A 9959-nucleotide genomic window follows, 5' to 3' on the forward strand; every position below is an offset into this window, starting at 1 on the left:
ACATTTAAACTCAGTTTTTCACAATTCCTGACATTTCATCCTATTAACAAAATTCCCTGTCTTAGGTCAGTTAGGATCACCACTTTATTTTAAGAATGTGAAATGTCAGAATAATAGTAGAGAGAATAATTTATTTAAGCTTTTATTTCTTTCATCACATTCCCAGTGGGTCAGAAGTTTACATACACTCAATTCGTATTTGGGAGCATTGCCTTTAACTTGGGTCAAACGTTTCGGGTAGCCTTCCACAAGCTTCCCACAATAAGTTGGGTAAATTTTGGCCCATTCCTCCTGACAGAGCTGGTGTAACTGAGTCAGGTTTGTAGGCCTCCTTGCTCGCAAACGCTTTTTCAGTTCTGCCCACAAATTTTCTATAGGATTGAGGTCAGGGCTTTGTGATGGTCACGCCAATACCTTGACTTTGTTGTCCTGAGATATTGCTTCAATATATCCACATAATTTTCCTTACGCATAATGCCATCTATTTTGTGAAGTGCACCAGTCCCTCCTGCAGCAAAGCACCCCCACAACATGATGCGGCCACCCCCGTGCTTCACGGTTGGGATGGTGTTTTTCGGCTTGCAAGCCCCCCCCCCTTTTTCATCCAAACATAACGATGGTCATTATGGCCAAACAGTTCTATTTTTGTTTAATCAGATCAAGGGACATTTCTCCAAAAAGTACGATCTTTGTCCCCATGTGCAGTTGCAAACCGTAGTCTGGCTTTTTTATGGCGGTTTTGGAGCAGTGGCTTCTTCCTTGCTAAGCGGCCTTTCAGGTTATGTCGATATAGGACTCGTTTTACTGTGGATATAGATACTTTTGTACCCGTTTCCTCCAGCATCTTCACAAGGTCCTTTGCTGTTGTTCTGGGATTGATTTGCACATTTTGCACCAAAGTACGTTCACCTCTAGGAGACAGAACGCGTCTCCTTCCTGAGCGGAATGATGGCTGCGTGGTCCCATGGTGTTTATACTTGCGTACTATTGTTTGTACAGATGAACGTGGTCCCTCCAGGCATTTGGAAATTGCTCCCAAGGATGAACCAATATTTTTTCTGTGGTCTTGGCTGATTTCTTTTGATTTCCCATGATGTCAAGCAAAGAGGCACTGAGTTTGAAGGTAGGTCTTGAAATACATCCACAGGTACACCTCCAATTGACTCAAATTATGTCAATTAGCCTATCAGAAGCTTCTAAAGCCATGACATAATTTTCTGGAATTTTCAAAGCTGTTTAAAGGGACAATCAACTTAGTGTATCTAACCTTCTGACCCACTGGAATTGTGATACAGTGAATTATAAGTGAAATAATCTGTCTGCAAACAATTGTTGGAAAAATTACTTGTGTCATGCACAAAGTAGATGTCCTAACTGACTTGCCAAAACTATAGTCTGTTAACAAGAAATTTGTGGAGTGGTTGAAAAACGAATTTTATTGACTCCAACCTAAGTGTATATAAACTTATGTCTTCAACTGTAGCTACGAAATGTCCCGTAGCTCTACAATATAGACAGCCCTGGGTGTGGAGTTGGCGTAAGTGCTCAGTCGGAGTCAATCTAGCGCTACCCAGGTGCATGGACTCCGAAGGAGGCAAGTCGACAGCCCTCAGTGATTCCCGAGAGAACTCGGGTGACGTCGGGGTCACTCGGACATGTTGACTTCAGGATTCTTCGGAGGCGAGGTGGGAATCGATGTCGAACGAGGGCGACAGGGCACAAATTCCCTCTCCCTCCTACGTTCTTGAAGCCGCCCATTGATCCGGATGGTCACGGCTATGAGGGAGTCAAGGTACATGGGCAGCTCCCAGGGTGAGAGCTCATCTTTGATGACCTCCGATAATCCGTGAAGGAACATGTCGAACAATGCTTCTGGGTTCCAGGCAGTCTCAGTCACCAATGCGCAAAAATACACTGTGTAGTCTTCCACACTACGGGAGTCTTGACATAGCTGGAGCAGCTGACGAGCAGCCTCTCTTCCAGACAACGGAGAATCAAACACCTTCCAAACTTCCGCCACGAACTCCTCCAGACTGAGGCAGACGGAGGACTGTTGCTCCCACACAGCCGTGGCCCAGGCGAGTGCCCTCCCGGACATCAGCGTTATGTAGTACACTATCCTCGAGCGGCGCGTGGGGAACAAAGAAGGCTTCAGCTCGAAAATGAGGGAGCAATGGGAGAGAAAAGCATGGCAGGTTCCAGAATATCCAGCGTAGCATTCCGGGGGAGGTAAGCTGGGTTCTCGGGTGTCGTGGCAATTTCCTGTATTACCAAATGAGGAGAGTTACAAACCACACACCAGTCAGAGTTATACTTAAACTTCATCTTTAATAATATGAGCTTTACAATAGCCCTTTGACTCTCAGATCAATTCAGTGTCTATAATGAATTCTGAGAGTCCCTACAGTAGAATACAAAGATATTTTATAGCCAAGATACACCCCTCTCAACTTACATGACGAACCACAGATCTTAGGAACTCTTCAGAAAGGGCCTTTAACTTGAGAGAGGAGTATCCCATAGCCAGATAGCATTCGCTATAAATTATCGTTCAGTTTGGTCCCTAAGACGAGGTTCTAATCTCGTTCCTGGTACTTCATAGTACCAAAACATTACCTCATCCCAGGCATAACTCAATTGTCAACTCTATATACACCCATCTCAAGTAAACCCCCTCTTCTCCCCACTCCTGGACAAGCTCACTGAGGGGACTGACTTGCGCACAGACATTGTGGAGCCAATTTATTGGTTCCCCCTTATTCACACCATCCCTTCACATGGTTTAACAGATACATTCACATATGAAGACAATGTTCCATCCTGTCCTCTTCCCTTTCTGATATTCTGCATAGCACCAGAGTCATGTAAAAGACAAGCCTGACCTCTCCCCTCTCTGGGCCCCAAATGACTGAGCCCCAGCTAAGAAAAAAGTGCAACTGCCAACGCTATAGCCCAAAAGGATACATTCTAATGACAAGTATCTCACATAAGCATATTATATAAATAAAACATCTTATTTATCTATGTTACCCAACTAATTCTGATTCATCCGCAACACGTGACACTGGGGTAGGCTGGGAGATTACGAATGTGACCCGCTGCACAGTGGGGAATCTGCGGAATTGCTCCAGCAATGTATCGAACGTCTGGTTATGGCGTTCTGCCAGGGTATGGAGTCCCTCCATAAGACATTGCAGTAACTCCTTGTGTCTTCCAATGGGGCCTCCTTGCAGGGAGACAGCATTGTGGAGCTGGTCTGAGTCTGCTGGGTCAGCCATGGCCAGTTCATACTATCAGAACTCAGGATAAGAGCATTGAGCATTATGTTGTAACAAGATAGGTGTGGTATACAGAAGATAGCCCTATTTGGTAAAAAACTAAGACCACATTATGGAAAAAACAGCTCAAATAAGCAAAGATAAATGACAGTCCATCATTACTTTACTTTAAAACATAAAGGTCAGTCTATCCGGAAAATGTCAAGAACTTTGAATGTTTCTTCAAGTGCAGTTGCAAAAACCATCAAGTTATCAGAACTCAGGATAAGACCCAGATGCAGACAGCTAGAGTCACAGATGTTTATTGACCCAAACAGAGGGCAGGCAAAATACAGGTCAAAGGCAGGCAGAGGTCTGTAATCCAGGGCAGAGTCAATAAGGTACAGAACAGCAGGCAGGCTCGGGGTCTGGGCAGGCAGAATGGTCAGAACCGGGGAAACTGGGAAACAGAACTTGAGAAAGCAGGGAGACGGGAAAATATGCTGGTAAGACCTGACAAGACGAACTGGCAACAGACAACACAGGTATAAATACACTGGGGATAATGAGGAAAATGGGTGACAGCTGGACAAGCACAAAGACAGGTGAAACAGATCAGGGTGTGACACAAGCGCTATGATGAAACTGGCTCTCATGGGAACCACCACAGGAAAGGATAACCCAGAGTTACCTCTGCTGCAGAGGATAAGTTCAATAGAGTTACCAGCCTCAGAAATTGCAGCCCAAATAAATGCTTCACAGAATTCAAGTAACAGACACATCTCAACATCAACTGTTCAGAGGAGACTGTGTGAATCTGGCCTTCATGGTCGAATTGCTGCAAAGAAACCACTACTAAAGGACACCAATAATAAGAAGAGACCTGCTTTGGCCAAGAAATACAAGCAATGGACATTAAACCGGTGGAAATCTATCCTTGTTCTGATGAGTCCAAATTATTATTTTTTGGTTCCAACAGCCGTTTCTTTGTGAGACGCAGAGTAGTTGAACGGATGATCTCCGCATGTGTGGTTCCCACCGTGAAGCATAGAGGAGGAGGTGTGATGGTGTGGGGGTGCTTTGCTGGTGACATTGTCAGTGATTTATTCAGAATTCAAGGCACACTTAACCAGCATGACTATAATACACCATACAGTAAGGCTGGCTACTCTACTATAATACATGTTGAGTACACCATACAGTAAGGCTGGCTATTCTACTGTAATACACCATACAGTAAGGCTGGCTACTCTACTATAATACACCATACAGTAAGGCTGGCTACTCTACTATAATACACCATACAGTAAGGCTGGCTACTCTACTATAATACACCATACAGTAAGGCTGGCTACTCTACTATAAGCTTGAAGCCCATTCAAAAATAGTACGGGACTTGCACCAGGCAGTAGGCGGGACTTTTATAGGGTATCGGCACAGAGAAGCTGCTATATTGCTTACATCAATCCTGTTCTCAAATCTGCTAACACCAAATTGCATCGCCAGTAGGACTCTTGAAAAAAGCATATCGTATGCAGTAACTGAATTATAATCAATCTATAACCCTTGCTATGTAATACTTCTGAAGATACAGTAGATATCTGGCTTTGGCTTTACACAGGAGGTGATGGATGTGAAATGACCATGTAGGTAGGGGAATAAACAGTGAAGAGCTGGTTTTACACAAGTAGAACGGATTAGATGAGTTACATCTGCACAAGGTTTCAGATGTAATTGCAGGGTACAGTGAGGAAGGAAATCCAGGTGACAGGAGGGGGACAGGGGGAGCAGGTAGCTGATGGTGTGGAGGTAGAAGCTATTGGCCAGTCTGACTGTTTTTGCCATGATGCTCCTATACTGCCCGTGTCTGAGTGATGGAAGAGGGAGAACAAGCCGTGGCTCAAGTGGCTGAGGACCTTGATGATATTCTTGGGCGTCCTGCGACACCTGGTGTTGTAGGTGTCCCGGATGGCAGACAGCGTGCACCCAATTGTGCGTTTGGCTGAGCATACCACCGTCTGTAGAGCCTTGCCGTCAGCCGCGGTGGAGTTGCCGTACCAGGCTGTGATACAGCCCAACAGTATGCTCTCAATGGTGCTCCTGTAGAATACTGAGGGCCCTCGGGAACAGCCTACATTTTTTCAGCCTCCTGAGGGTAAAGAGTTGCTGTCGTGCCTTCTTCATCATGGTGTCTGCGTGGTTTGACCATTTCAGCTCCTCTGAGATGTGTACGCGGAGGAACATGACGTTTTTGACAGTCTCCACGGCGGCCCTGTTGAGGATGGGGGCGTGCCCAGCCTGGTTCCTCCTGAAATTCATAATCAGCTCCTTTGTTTTGCTGACGTTGAGGGAGAGGTTGTTTACCTGGCACCACTCCTTCAAAGTGCCTACCTCCTTTCTGTAGGCCGTCTCGTCGTTGTTGGTAATCAGGCCTACGACTGTCGTGTCATCAGCAAACTTGATAATGGAGTTGGAACTGTGTGAGGCCACGTAGTCATGGATATACAGGGAGCACAGGAGGGGACTGAGGACGCACCTTTGTGGGGCCCCGTGTTGAGGATCAGTGTGGAGGAGGTAATTTTGCCTACCTTCACCACCTGGGGGACGACCCGTCAGGAAGACAAAGGCATGCACTGCAAGGAAAATACCAGATGTTCTCATAATGAATGAAAATTGCACAGGGAGGTTGTGAATTTGTTCCGACATGTCTGCAACCAAGTCAAATGGTTTCGCCTGAAGGTAGGATTCTGGAATCAGAAGAGAAAAAAGGATGGCTTCTTGATTCATGTTTCACTTACTGTCTCAGCTTCAGGTCTAAACATGTAGTACTCTCCTAGCTAGACTTCTCTTTAATGAAAGTCTCTGAAATGTCAGGTGAGGAGTTCTCTAAAACAAAGAAACCCTCCCCCTCTGTTTGCACAGGCCCGAGCACCACACTGCGCACATAATTTAATCGCTTGTGCCTCAAATATAGTAAACTACAACACTGAGTCAGAAAAAGCAGCCATGTTGAAAATGTTACAAGTCTTTGTGTCATACCACTAACCTTCTTCGACAACAACATTCTTCACATACTTTGTCTCTTTTAAGTTCAAAGATATTCTTCATTTAACAATCCATGACAGCAAGACCCTCCAGCAGGTGATGAAGAGGGCCCAGTACATCACTGGGACCGTGCTCCTACCCATTCAGGACATCTACTTGAAACGGTGCCTGAGGAAGACACACAGCATCATCAAGGACCCCATTTTTTTTACTCTTTATTTTTATTTGTTATTCACTGTTCTACTATTTCTATTTTTATCTCATCGTTAACTCGGCATTGTTTGAAAAGGAACCGTAAGTAAGTATTTCACTGTTAGTCTACACTTGTTGTCTACGAAGCATGTGACAAATACAATTTGATTTGATACACCGCAGCCATGAGCTGTTCTCTCCTTTACCGTCGGGCAGACTGTATCGGAACATGAGGTCTAATAACAACAGGCTCAGAGACAGTGTCTATCTACAAGCCATCAGACTGCTGAACTGGACTGACCACCTGCTCTGATTCTCTGCACCTAAGCACACACATATACACTACTGCTCAAAAGTTTGGGGTCACACAGAAATGTCCTTGTTTTTGAAAGAAAATAAAAGTTTTGGTCCATTAAAATAACATCAAATTGATCAGAAATACAGTGTAGACATTGTTAATGTTGTAAATGACTATTGTAGCTGGAAACGGCAGATTTTTAATGGAATATCTACATAGGCGTACAGAGGCCCATTATCAGCAACCATCACTCCTGTGTTCCAACGGCCCGTTGTGTTAGCTAATCCAAGTTTATCATTTTAAAAGGCTAATTGATCATTAGAAAACCCTTTTGCAATTATGTTAGCACAGCTGAAAACTGTTGTGCTAATTAAAGAAGCAATAAAACTGGCCTTCTTTAGACTAGTTGAGTATCTGGAGCATCAGCATTTGTGGGTTCGATTACAGGCTCAAAATGACCAGAAACAAAGACCTTTCTTCTGAAACTCGTCAGTCTAATCTATTTCTATTCTTGTGCTATTCCATGCGAGAAATTGCCAAGAAACTGAAGATCTTGTACAACGCTGTGTACTAGTCCCTTCACAGAACAGCGCAAACTGTCTCTAACCAGAATAGAAAGAGGAGTGGGAGGCCCTGGTGCACAAGTGAGCAAGAGGACAAGTACATTAGTGTCTAGTTTGAGAAACAGACACCTCACAAGTAATCAATTGGCAGCTTCACTAAATAGAACCCGCAAAACACCAGTCTCAACGTCAACAGTGAAGAGGCAACTCCGGGATGCTGGCAAAGTTGCAAAGAAAAAGCCATATCTCAGACTGGCCAATAAAAAGAAAAGATTAAGATGGGCAAAAGAACACAGACACTGGACAGAGGAACTCTGCCTAGAAGGCCAACATCCCGGAGTCGCCTCTTCACTGTTGATGTTGAGACTGGTGTTTTGCGGGTACTATTTAATGATGCTGCCAGTTAAGGACTTGTGAAAGAAAATGTGCAAAAAAACAAGGACATTTCAAAGTGACCCCAAACTTTTGAACGGTAGTGTACATTCATGTTACACACATCACAACTGCTGCTACCAGACTCATACTGCTCAATTAATACACTGCCCCCATCCTCAATAGACGTGTAAATATTAAGACTATAAATTGTGCCTTCCTGTATTATACTTGCTAAAATGTTTATTCTATCCTACTGTGCCATGTACTTTATGTTCGTATTCTTATCTTGTATTATTTATTATTGCTGTTACATTATTGAGAAGGAACCTGTAAGTAAGCACTTCACTGGACAATGTATACCATGCGTATCCAGTACATATTGCTAATACAACTTGAAAACTAATGCTGCTCGAGCCATGTCTTGCATTTGTAAGTCCTTCTGTGCAGCTCGTCATTGTGGAATGTCGAGGGGAGGGGGTCTTTTTTTCTTGCCGATGTGACTGGCTCTGATAGGTGAATAGTTAGATGCTGTCAATCCGGATATTGGGACTATACGTTATCTTGTAAGTGGTACCTATTGTAAGGGAAAGAATTCTGAGAATGCGACAGGCTGCTTTTTCCAGCCTACCTGCTCCATTTGTAATGACACTGATGTCCAATCCACACAACATTGTATCAAGGGTTACACACCTTCAATTTGGAATCAAGGGCAATCATCTGTAATGAGTTTAGCATAATGGTCATATGCTGTTATGACAAGAGGTGGAAAAGTGACATGTTCTTTAAAATCTGGGTTGAGCAGGCAGTGAAGTAGAGACCAAACACAAAGGGGAAGTTTCAAACATTTTATGGCATGGTTCTGTCCATAACTTTGCAATCAAGTCTCAACACATTCTATTTACATATTATGCTTGATTTAGCTCTTACGTAATATCAATAAGTTACTTTAAAAACGATGCAAAGATTTAAACAAAAACATACCCTAATGAATAAAATTTAAAAAGCACAGGAAGCTGTGGAGCACAGGAAGCAGCCCTCCATTTTCTACAACCATCCATGTCACAACCTTCAGTAGTCATGTGCTCTCACCTAATGCTTGCTATATAGATGGGTTGGTTGTCTAGCAACAAAACTGACGCGTGCGCAACTATGAAGCAAAACCGACGGGGTTGGCTTACATTGTTGACAACATGTAAACTACAGTATATTTAGTCTCCAATGTATATTGAAAACATAAATAAAGTTGAACAATGAGCACTTGTCTCAAAAACATTATAACAGTTAGCCATATTAACATAGACATAACATCAGTAAAAAAACAACTCAAAACAAGACATGGTATCAAGAACAAAATAAAACTAACTGAAACAATCCACTTCCGATTCCCCAGTTTGTCATTGTTATCTGGCCATCCAGAAAAACAACACACGGCGTTCTGCCCCATTGAAGGGGGTGCATCGTTTTCGTGGCATTCATAGCTAACCCGTCTATGCTTTCTGCCAACAGGGATCCACCATGCCTCCGGACTGCCTCTCTTCCTGTGGGCGGCCGCCTAGAACTTCTTCTTGTTTGATGAGGTTCAAAGGCGGTTGGCATCCAATTAATGTTGCATTACAGCCACCGACTAGACTGGAGTATAACTCCCTTATACTTTGCTTGGAAAAAGGGAGAAAAAAAATCAACAAATACCCTACCATCTAACCCTACACTCATTAACAATCCACCACCTTACTCCACTATTTAAACCTATCTAGTCCTACCTCAGGCCAACAGCCTGAAAGGACGGGACACCACCACTAAACATACCCTGTACCTCTTCTGACATCCAATCTCATACAGCCAAATACTTCTCTGCAGCTGCCACCACAACCTCTATTTTCTGTGACTTACATGGCCAAAAGGATGTGGACACCCCTTCAAATTAGGGGATTCGGCTATTTCAGCTACACCAGTTGCTGACAAGTGTATACACTTGAGCACACAGCCATGCAATCTCCATAGACAAACATTGGCAGTAGAATGGCCTTACTGAAGAGCTCAGTGGCTTTCAACGTGGCACCGTCATAGGAACAACGGCTCATCCGCAAAGTAGTAGGCCACATAAGCTCACAGAATGGGACAGCCTAGTGTTAAAGTGTGTAGCGCGTAAAAATCTTCTGTCCTCGGTTGCAACACCCACTACCGAGTTCCAAACTGCATTTGCAAGTAACATCAGCACAAGAACTGTTC

This window comes from Salvelinus fontinalis, chromosome 37 (assembly GCF_029448725.1).
Source record: "Salvelinus fontinalis isolate EN_2023a chromosome 37, ASM2944872v1, whole genome shotgun sequence".
Lineage (NCBI taxonomy): Eukaryota > Metazoa > Chordata > Actinopteri > Salmoniformes > Salmonidae > Salvelinus > Salvelinus fontinalis.